We start from the raw sequence: 12,042 nt of genomic DNA, 5'->3' as shown, positions 1-12,042 counted from the left end.
TCCTGCAGAGAGAGGGTGGGGGAGAGATTAACGTTTCTTTTACAGATACTGTCAATAACGTCCGGATTCATTACAAAAAAATCCACCAGGTTTGTCTTTTGATGACTGTTTTGGGTAGATGGTCAATTGTCCCGTTTTCATTGCCATGATGTAAAAAAGCACATTGCCCCCAACAACCTGGGTCCTCATTTTACCCATCTTGGAAGGATGAAAGGCTGAGTCAATAGCAAAAGCACATAGCACTTAGACTTATATATCGCTTCACAGTGCTTTGCAACCCTTTCTAAGTGGTTTACAGAGTCAGCCTCTTTCCCCCAACAATCTGGGTTCCCATTTTACTGATCTTGGAAGGATGGGAGGCTGAGTCAACCTTGAGGCAGTGAGATTTGAACTGCCGAACTGCAGGCAGGCAGCAGGTAGCAGAAGTGGCCTGCAGTACTGCACTCTAACCACTGTGCCACCACAGCTCTTGTGGGTGCTCCATCACTGGAGGTTCTTAAGAAGAGACTGATCAGCCACTTTTCTGAAATGGTATAGGGTCTCCTGCTTGAGCAGGGGGTTGGAGTAGAAGACCTCCAAGGTTCCTTCCAACACTGTCATTCTGTTAAACCCTGTCAATCTGGGTGATTGAGCCTACTCTGGAATCTTTGATCCAAACAGTCCAGCTGCCAGGCAACAGATCAATTTCAGGTAACAAGGCCCTATATAAGGTATGATCCAAGGAAGGGTTGCACATAAAAGACAGGTAGAGATTCAGTTGTATTGTTGTGGCCAGTAACTTGTCTATTCTGACCATGCCCTGTGGATGCCTCCATCAATAACCAAGAAAGAAAACTCCCAACTCCATTGCTTGTGGAGTTAAAGATACTTTTACTGGTTATGAAAAGATAGCACCGAAAGAAAAGCAAGATCTGAGCCAAAAAGGCACGAACAAGTATATATCAAACGTTTACCCAGCACCCTCCCCCCAGTCACCCCAACACAACAACCAATCTTCACCTCCCTAAAGTGTCATGTGAGATGCATCTTCAAAACTTCTCATTCAGTTGGTATGCAGAGATGTTTGACCTTGACCAAGTCCAAACACAGGTCATCAGCGTGCGCAGAAGATCGTGAGATTCAATCCCCCTCCTGATAACTCCTCCAGTACCATACAGTTCCCTTCCCAAATACCTTAAGCCTCCACCCTCCCCGTTTCTATGGCAGCCGATAGCAAGCAAGTGAAGTAAGATTGCGCATGTGCAAGCTGAGAATGGCTGCCGAGCCTTGCTGCTCTGACTGTGGAAGGCGAAAAAGACTTGAAAAGGCATGAATTTAAATCTGCAAACCGTGCGGGAAGAGGTTCCTGCAGGAGAGCGAGCTCCAGGGGACCCGAAGAGGCAATCAGCTGGGTTGCCGCTTTCGGGCGGCCCCCGTATGGTGTCGCTACTCTTGGCTGTTTCTGCTTCTGTGCCGGTCGGCGATGGCGGTGAGGGCGGCGCTGAGCTGACGGCGGCGCCTTTGGGCGGCGTTTTTCAGCTTTTTCGGCGCTTTCAGCTGCGCCTTCCTGATCGTGAGGACTGTGAGGAGTTCTTGGATTTGCGCTGGACTATCCATCGCCCCAGGGAGAAGGCGGTCAGCCTGGGACAGTACTGGGAGAGAATGGGAGGCTGTTTTTACCTGCTGCTATTGCAGCTTGTTCGGACGCACCCCCCCTCCCTCCCCCCTCGGCTTGGCCTCTCCTGTCGGTGCATTCTCCCCCCCACTGGGCCATCGCTGCTGCAGGGTCTTTTGCTGTTTGATACTTGACTCCTTCCTGAGTGCGGCTTTTGGACTTTTTGGACTGCACTTTCATCTGCCCTTTTATCTGCCCTTTTATCTGCACTTTCATCTGCACTTTCATCTGCCACGGCCATCGCTGCCTGATGCCGCCTCGGACCTGCTGCCACAGATAGCGCCACTACTGGACGAGTGGGGGTGCTTACAGTACGTAAGAAGGCCCTCTCCTTCCCTCAACTACTCTGGACTTTTTGGACCTTCCCAGAATTTGCACCTTTTTTAATAACTGCGCAATTTTCTTTTTCTTTCTTTTTCTCTCTCCCTCTTTTTTCTTTCTTTTGTATGGGATATGCATGGGATATGCATGTGATTGAGTGAATGATCCCACTTTTATTGACCTATTTTGCTGTATTTTGTGTGTTTTAATTATTACTTGGGGATTGCTTGGGCGAACGAATGAGTGTGTTTGATTCGGAGGACCTGCCGAGGAACACGGGGGTCATCGGGGTGGTTGGGGGAATTGCGGACACGGGAGTGGGCCAGAGCATTACGGTCGTAACAGGGAGGGGCAGATATGGCGGGGACTTTAGGGCTGGCCATTACCAGGGAAGGAGGGCTCGCTACGTCACAGAGATCCCTCCTTCCGGCCCTATGAGTCCCACTCCAAGGCCAGATGGCGTGAGTAATCAGGACCCTGGTCTCCGGCTGTTGTCGCTAAATGCCAGGTCTGTAGTTCATAAGGCTCCCCTCGTCCGGGACTTAATTTTAGACAAGAGGGCAGACCTGGCATGTATTACTGAAACCTGGCTGGGCCCGGAGGGAGGAGTCCCCCTCGTGGAGATGTGCCCAGAAGGTTTTCAGGTGCTTCATCAGCTGAGAGCTCAGGGAAGGGGTGGCGGTGTGGCCATTGTTATCCGAGAGTCTCTAGTACCTCGTAGGATCCCTGCTCCGGAGCTTGTCGGGTGTGAGTCCCTGCTGGTGAAGTTGGACCTCAAGGGTCAAGTGGGTCTGCTGTTAACGTACCTGCCTCCCAACAGCGTTGCAGCAGCCCTCCCCTCGCTCCTCGAGTCGGTAGCCGAGCTGGCAATTGAGTTCCCCAGGCTTATGGTTCTGGGGGATTTCAATTTGCCTTCGCTCGGTGAACACTCTGATGGAGCGCAGGAGTTCATGGCCTCCATGACAGCCATGGGCTTGACCCAAGTAGTTCGGGGCCCAACCCACTCGGCAGGTCACATGCTTGACCTCGTATTTCTTTCGGAGCAGTGGACTTGTGATCTTGGTCTGAGGGGTAGTGAGATCATACCCCTTTCGTGGTCAGACCACTACCTACTGAGACTTGACTTTCGGAGACCAAACCCCCACTGTAGGGAGGAGGAACCGACCAGGTGGTTCCGCCCCAGGCGACTTATGGACCCTTTGGGGTTCCAGACGGAGCTTGGGGTTATCCCTGATACCCTCGCCTGCAGTCCGGCGGAGACTCTAGTTGCTGCCTGGAATTCGGCAGCGACGGAGTCTCTTAACCGGATTGCGCCTCTACGGCCGCTCCAAGGCAGTGGATCCAGGAGGGCTCCTTGGTTTACTGAGGAACTCCGGGAGATGAAGCGCTGAAAGAGATGCCTAGAGCACCAGTGGAGATCCAGTAAATCTGAATCGAGCCGAGCACTTTTGACAACCTGCGTCAGAGAGTACGTTAGAGCACTTAGGACGTCAAAGAGAAATCATATCGCCTCTCTGATTGCATCCGCCGAGTCGCGCCCAGTCGCCCTGTTTAGGATAACCCATTCCCTCCTAAATAGGAGGGATTCAGTCGATCCGCTGCAGGGCAAGGCTGAGGATTACGTCCAATTCCTGGCGGACAAGGTTGCTCGGCTTCGGGCGGACCTGGACTCCAATTTAGCAGACCCAGCCGAGGCACTAAGGGATAATCTGGTAAGTCATCTCTGGATTGATTTTCAAGCTGTTACCCCTGAGGACGTGGACAAGGCGATGAGAGCTGTAGGTGCCTCCACATGCGTGCTGGACCCGTGCCCCTCCTGGCTGGCTGTAAACAGCAGGGAGGTGACACGGGGCTGGATCCAGGCGGTTGTTGCCGCCTCCCTTCGGGAGGGGGTCTTTCCCCCCGCTCTAAAGACGGCGGTGGTGAGACCCCTCCTGAAGAAACCATCTTTGGATCCAGCCGTTTTAAACAACTATCGTCCAGTCTCCAACCTCCCCTTTCTGGGGAAGGTTGTTGAGAAGGTAGTGGCCTTTCAGCTCCAGCGGTCCTTGGAGGAAGCTAGTTATCTGGATCCATTCCAGTCAGGCTTCAGACCCGGCTACAGCACAGAAACTGCTTTGGTCGCATTGACCGATGATCTCTGGAGAGCCAGGGATGGAGGCCACGCCTCCATCCTGGTACTCCTTGACCTCTCGGCGGCTTTCGATACCATCGACCATGGTATCCTTCTGCGACGACTGCGGGAGGTGGGGGTGGGAGGCACTGTTCTACGGTGGTTCTCCTCTTACCTCTCGGACAGGTCGCAGTCGGTGTTAGTCGGAGGGCAGAGATCGACCCCTAGGCCCCTAACGTATGGGGTGCCGCAGGGTTCGGTCCTGTCCCCCCTTCTTTTTAATATCTACATGAAACCGCTGGGCGAGATCATTCGACGGCACGGGATAAAATACCATCAATATGCGGATGATACACAGCTGTATCTGTCCGCCCCGTGCCAACTCAATGAAGCGATGGACGTGATGTGCCAGGGTCTTGAGGCCATTAGAGACTGGATGGGGGTTAACAAGCTTGTACTCAATCCAGATAAGACCGAGTGGCTGTTGTGCTTCCCTCCCACTAATTGGCCCAGTGCTCCATCTCTCAGGCTGGGGGGTCAAATTATACGCCCCTCAGATAGGGTCTGCAACTTGGGAGTCCTCCTGGATCCACAGCTGACTTTCGAGCATCACTTGTCAGCTGTGACCAGGGGGGCATTTGCCCAGATTCGTCTGGTGCGCCAGTTGCGCCCCTACCTGAACCGGGAGGTCCTCACAACAGTCACTCGTGCCCTTGGGACCTCTAGGCTGGAGTACTGCAATGTGCTCTACATGGGGCTGCCCTTGAAGAGTATCCAGCGACTTCAGTTGGCTCAGAATGCGGCCGCGCGAGTGATTGTGGGTGCACCTCGTTTCACCCACGTAACACCTATCCTCCGCGAGCTGCACTGGCTTCCTGTTGCTCTCCGGGTGCACTTCAAGGTGCTACTTATCACCTACAAAGCCCTTCATGGTATTGGGTCTGGGTACTTGAGAGACCGCCTACTGCCAATTACCTCCACCAGACCGATCAGATCGCATAGATTAGGCCTCCTCCGAATTCCATCAACGAGCCAATGTCATCTGGCAACTACCCGGAGGAGGGCCTTCTCGGTGGCTGCTCCGACCCTCTGGAACGAACTCCCCGTGGAGATTCGTACCCTCACTACCCTCCAGACCTTCCGCACTGCCCTTAAAATCTGGCTATCCCAGCAGGCCTGGGGCTAAGGACCTAACCCCCACCCGAATGGTATGACTGTTGTGTTATCTTTTAACAATGTATTGTATTTTGTTCATGACTTGTTTGTCCTCCCCTCCCCTGACTTGTGAGCCGCCCTGAGTCCCCTCAGGGAAAAGGGCGGCATACAAATAAAGGAACTGAACTGAACTGAACTGAAGTAGAGGCTGACAGCTACTACAGGTAGTCCTTGACCTACAACCATTCGTTTAATGACTTTGAAGTTACAGTGGCACTGAAAAAAAAGAGATTTATGACTGCTTTTTCATAGGACTATTGCAGCAGCCCCTGTCAGTGCATGAGAGACTTGGAAGGCATAGTAACAAGGTCAGCCAATGAATAGGCATAGTAACTAAGTCAGCCAATGAGGGCTGTTTGGAAACTGAAACAGTATTTGCTGCGTGAGCAACTAGGAGACAGCAAGGAGCCTGGATGTGGCTTAGTTCAACTGTTCTGTACCAAAGCTCTGAGTCTGTGCTGAGATCAACACTAGTCTGCTGCTCTGAACTAAAACTGAAATTCCTCTGCTCTGCCTGCGTTTGCTTGTATTTGCTACCATGTTGGGGAAAAAACCATCATGGGTATTGTATATAAGCCTTATGTGTTATTTTATATTGTTGGAAGAAATGTCCTTCTGGGTTCCGCTTCAAGTGGAGAAAAAGACACGGGAAACATGGAGGCTGCTTGGAAAGATGGTTTAATGGTGGACAGGATCCCATGATTTGAGCTCTTGAACGGAAAAGAGGGATCACATGCTTCCAGATGTTGGGTGAAGAAGAAAAGAGAATGAGATGCTGAAAGTCCCTGCCTTTATACTCTCTGTTCGGCCCCACCTCCCTGTTTCCTGTTCCTGTGTAAGAAATGTATTTGATTGGTTGACAGACTCCCATGGGGCCATGCAGGGGCAGCTCTCTAGGCTGAGTTTTGAGTCCAAGTTTGGTTGAGTTCCCAGATGCCATGTGGTGAGTTTCTGTAGAATGCTAATCCTATCTTTGTTATGTATAGTAAACTAGCTCAGGGCCCCCAATGGCTCATTGAGAAAGGTGAGTGCTATTAAGAGTGAGTTTGTTTCCTGGCTAAAAACATGTTTCTCCATTTCTGATGCAGGGAAATATAATGTTCTGCCTTTTCAATATTTCCCGGGATATTTCATTTTTCTAGGAGAGGGGTGGATGCTAACTTCCTACAGTATATAAAGAAGTTTGAATCCTGGTGAATCAGTTACCTGTGTGTGCTTTCTGGATGTGATTGCTGCTGAAAACTCTGACAGCCCCACCATCACATGATCAAAATTCAGACATCTAACTGGCCTCTATTTGTTGCATACAATTGTCATCCCCTTTTGCGACCCTCCAGATGAGCAATGGAGACACCAGATTCACTTAACAACCGGGTTCCTAACTTAGCAACAATGCAGTGACTGACTTAAGTCTGGTAAGAGAATAGTAAAATAGGGCAAAACTCACTTAACAACTATCTTGTATAGCAACAGAAATTTTGCACTCAATTGTGGTCATAAGTCAAGGACTATCCATACTTACTACTCTTAGAAGCCTTCGTGTTTTAGATTCCATCCTGAGTCCAGAAATATTTCAACCTACTCTGGAATATTGGCTTAGATTTTTTTCTTCTCTCTTCCCATTAGTGAGTTGCTGCTTTTATACTTTCCATTAAAAAAAAATATCTTCCAGCAATTTCTTCTTTATTATTTCACCTCAACGGGAGTTGAATTGCATTTCCACCCTAACCCTCACCCAATGAGTTGTAATACTTTGCTTTATTAGTAGTAATAGAAGGAATTATTCTATAGGTCAATTGTGGACCTCTTGGCCCTAACAAGGAAGGGTCTGCAGAATTTGCATTTCTAGTAGTGCTTATTACCATTAGGAGTAATTTAATTTGACTTGCCACGCAGAAAAGTCGCCTCTTCCATTGCCGATTCTATGACTCTATCATTTTGTAAAGTGGCTGTATCGTGCTCCCACATGCCAATCAAATGTAATATTTTGACTTTCTTAGATCAAGCCTAGCATATTACTTTCTTCTGAAAGGAAGCTTCAAAATATGATTGCCAGCAAGCAAATAAAACAAGAATCATAATGTCCAATTCACCAAACTGCCATTCACAGAACTTGGGTATCTCTGTTGAAATAATAACATTAGTTCCTCTATAACAGTGATGGCTAACCTTTTAGTTGTCATGTGCTGAAAGCGCGCGCACACCCACACCCATAATGCAATGTGTGCGTAACCCCCCCGTACCTTACCCCTCTGTGCATGTGCACATGACTCCTCCACGCTGTCCCCGTGCATGTGCATATGGTCCCCCACCCCACACGCATACACGTACCACCCCTGGTCCCCGTGCATGCACAAGCAGCCCCTGCTTCCGTGCATGCTCACACAACCCACCCCCACCCTGTGCATGCCCATGCAACCCCATGCCCCCATGCATGTGCACATGACCCCACGGTCCCCCACTCATGTATACACATCTCTTGCCTGCGCCCCACCCCCCAGGCATGTGCACACAACACCCCATCTCCCATGCATGCGCATGTGACCCCTTCCCCCATGCATGCATACCCATCTCCCACATGTGCCCCACCCCTGTGCATGCACAGCATAGACCCAAAAATCAGCCGGCTGGCAGGAGGCACATGTGGAGGCATGCACGTTGGGCTGGGCCCACATGCTCACAGAAAGGGCTCTGCATGCCACCTGTGGCACACTGCCATAGGTTCACCATCACAGCTCTATAACCTCTCTTATTTCATGCAATTGTACAGGTCTATTATCTTGTATCTATTTATGTACCACAAACTGCTACTGACTTTAGTATATTATACTCAGACTAAATGCCTTTAATGAACCTGCCTTGTGGTTGGGATTAACTCCTGGTCACTGCATGGATCTCTATCTATCTATAGTAATAACCTATATCTCTTTAAAATCCTTTCTGTACTTCCTTTTATCTCATTTCTTCCACCTTTTCCTCTCCCTTCTCCTTCCTCCAAACTTACTAAGCCCTATGTAATTTTTGTTGCTGAACCATCACACATCATATATCCAAAGCATGTGACTTTCACCCAGATGATCATGATTTCAAGAGGAAATCAATTTTTATTTCATCCAAGACCGATGGATAGATTCTTCTTATTATCCATGATGATGGGTTAAGAGGTTGTAACCACCTCCTAACCCATAATATGGAGTCAAGTATCTATCTCACTTGCCCCATTCTCCCTCAATATTGTCAGTTTTCGGTGGCTGGCAAAGATGTTTAAAGACAAATCAGCTAAATGTTAGAAATGCCACCTGATACCTGGGTCATATTATCATATGTGGTGGACATGTGTAGAGGCAAAAAAAATATTGGACAAAATACAAATGTGATTGGAAAAGATGACAATGCAACATATTGATTTAAAACCAGAACTATTTTTGTTCAGGATTTTGCCCGAAATTTACAGTAAAGGAAATGCATATTTAAGTATGCATAAATTAACTGCAGCTTGAATTATATTTCTACAAAACTGGAAAAGTAATGAGAGTCCTACAGATGAGAATGTGATCAGGAAAATATTAGAATGTGCAGAAATGAATAGATTAACACTTGCTATAAAAGAGAAAGGAGAAACTGAATATTATATGACATGGGAGTTGTTTTAAGGATGGTTGGAGAATAAAAATAGAAGTGAGAAATAAATAGAGATTAGTGAAACAAAGAATATATATTAAGATAGAGATGTAAACAATATGGTGATTATTATATATAATTGTTAAGATGACCATACTCAATATATTATATTTTCATTAGAAGATATGTTTAGTGGGAGAGATGAATAGTTATAATACTGATTATTAATATTGTAGGATTAGAGAATTATCATCAATGTAATGAATATTGTAAACTTTGATTATAATTGCACAGGGATATTTATACCCAGACGACACATTGTTTAATGAAAGATGATATGTTCAAGTTAAAAAATAAAATGTGAGGACTCCTTCATTCCTCAGCCCAAGCAAATAAAAGTATCTACCTTCTTCACTTCTTTTCTGTCAACTCTTAAGTTCACACTTGCTGAATTAATGTTGTCTTCTTCACATTTTTCATGTTCACCTCTACACAATATTGTCTATGGAGCAGTGGTGGGATACAACCGGTATGCCCCAGTACGGGCGTACCGGTGCCTGCTGGGAGGACCAGGTATCGTTCCGGTATGGTGCTCCGGAGGGCCACCCACCCGCCTGCTCTCCTTACCTGTATTTGAGCCGATTACGGCTTATGAGCATGAAGCATATGGTGCCTGCGCGATGCTCCGCCGTGCATCTGGAGCATTGCAGGGAGTAAGTATGCATGTGCGGGCTGCGCCCACGCTGCAACCATGCATGTAGTGGACGCCCGGCCCCATTGCACTGTACCAGTTGCTATGGGATCCAGAACCCATCACTGTTATGGAGCTTCTCAATCATCCAGATCATGGTTGTCCAAAAGCAGGGGTGAAATCCTCCCAGTTCATCCCAGTTTGGCCGAACCCATAGGGACAATTGTCCTTGGTTCTGCGAACAATTAATTTTAAAAATGCTTCCAAGGGTCACACAGTTCACAGCTGAGCCACACGATCATCGGAAGCTTTTTTTTTCCCCCCACTTTTTAAAGCATTTCTCCCCTGCTGGTTCGGGTGAACCGGCAGGGGAAAAAAATGCTTTAAAAAGCTAAAATAAAGTTGGCCATGCCCACCCAGTCATGTGACCCCCCCCACCAAGCCACGCCCACAGAACCGGAGGGAAATAAAATTAGATTTCACCACTGTCTCAAAGGGGCTTTTCAAAAGGCAAGTGGACTTTCTTGGGATTTTTTTCCCCTTGAAAATGTTTTGCTTCTCATCCAAGAAGAACTGAAGAAGCTTCTTGGATGAGAACCGGAATGCTTTCAAAGAAAAGGAAAAAAAAGTAACAAAGCCCAGTTGCCCTTGAAAAAACATCTTTGGGGCTCACAAGATGCTCTTCTAAGTTTAAATTCAGTCAACACAGTCGTGATGCCTCCACATCTCAAGCTGTTCATGTTTCAGGCTGTCATTTCAATTCCAGCTGTCATCTCATCCATCCCTTAATAGTGGAATAAGAATGGAATGGAATACAATAGAATGGAATGGAGTAGAATAGAATAGAATAGTGAAACAGAATAGAATAGAATAGAGAAATAAAAATAGAATAGAATAGAATATTGGAATAAGAATGGAATGGAATAGAATAGAATAGAATAATAATTTTATTGTCACTTTGAATGTATACTAATTGACATACATTAAAAATGAAATTTCATTGCATACAGCTCTTAAGGGGTCATCACCTCCAATTTTACACCATATAAACACAACAAAATAAATGAATAAACAAATACAAAATTATGTATACACCTACATATGTTATATTACACAGAGAAATAATGCAATCTAGTTTGGATGTATATATGTTCCTGGCGAGAAAAAAGAATTCTGCGGGAACAAAGCTGTTATAAAATCTGGTAGTCCTGATAGAAATACTTTGAAACCTCCTGCTAGAGGGGAGCAACAGAAAACAGACTGTAAAATGGGTGTGTGGGGTCTCTAGCGATGTTTTGAGCTCTAAGCAAATAGCACTTATAAGCATATCCTGAATAACTGGAAGCGAGCTTCCTAAAATCTTCTCTGCTGTCCTCACTACTCTCTGTATGGGCTTTCTCTCTTTAATCGTCTTAGTTGCTCTTCTCTGCACTTTTTCCAAAGTTTCAACATCTTTTTTGTAGTGTGGTGACCAAAACTGGATGCAGTATTCCAGGTGTGGTCTTACTAAGGCTTTATAAAGCAGTATAAACAAAAGTATATTCTCCAAATGCAGACCTTACAGTAGCTTCCTGTTCATTACAGCAAGATGGATAGCAAAACAAAAAACAAAAACAAAAACAAAAACAAAAAAAAACCTGAATTAAAAACATTGCAAATATTTCTCAGATTGAATGCAATTGCTCTAAAGAATCCACGCTTACCACTAATGTGATTTGTATCATTCCGGAAGACAAGATAGATATATTGACAGATAGAAACGTATTAAATCAATTGAACGTATCAAATATATAAAACTGATACAAAAATACAACAAAAACAATAGGAACTGTACATAATAAATCATCAATTTATCATGCTGATTTATCATAAAAAATCATCCCCAATCTGATCTGGAACTCCTGTCCTCTTCTTAATGGCCTTTGAAATGAAGAGTACAATTTTACTAGTGATTTATAGATTCATACTTTGCAAAAAGTAAGACAGTTTATCTCTGACACCCGAATATTTTTTAGTTTTTAAAAAAGAGTTCAAACAAGTAGCCCTGAGTAAGAAAACTAAAATATGAAAAATCAGGAAATGTGACATCTCGTATATCAATAACACAGAACTGAGACCAACCACTTATCTGAAAATTAAATTAAAAATAAATCGGTTCCACCTTGACGCAAATGTAATGTAATGGGAGGTTTCCTTCTTTTTTTCTTAATGCTTTTTTCTCTCCTATGTTGAATATGATTATATAAAGTTTCTTCTGTAAAATGTCTAAAACATTGAACTGAATTATATTTTTGGACATCCCAATTGTGGTCCTACTTTTCTCTAAAGAACAAAACTATTTTGGATTGTTTGCAAGATGAATTTTTACCACTTTGGTGAGGGAATTTTCCAACATTTACCCATCTAGAATTTAATTTGCTTAGGATC

General features: G+C 45.7%; 1 pseudogene; it reads left to right on the top strand.

Annotated features, from left to right (window-relative positions):
- The first annotated feature begins 2,409 nt into the window (after nucleotides 1–2,409).
- Nucleotides 2,410–12,042, top strand: part of LOC148042526 (uncharacterized) — a 38,458-nt pseudogene continuing 28,825 nt past the window's right edge.

The sequence above is a fragment of the Thamnophis sirtalis genome, unplaced genomic scaffold (assembly GCF_051295495.1).
Source record: "Thamnophis sirtalis isolate CommonGarterSnake01/CBP01778 unplaced genomic scaffold, rThaSir2_p1.2 scaffold_15, whole genome shotgun sequence".
NCBI classification, from domain to species: Eukaryota; Metazoa; Chordata; class Lepidosauria; order Squamata; family Natricidae; genus Thamnophis; species Thamnophis sirtalis.
This window is presented reverse-complemented; position numbering and strand designations above follow the sequence as displayed.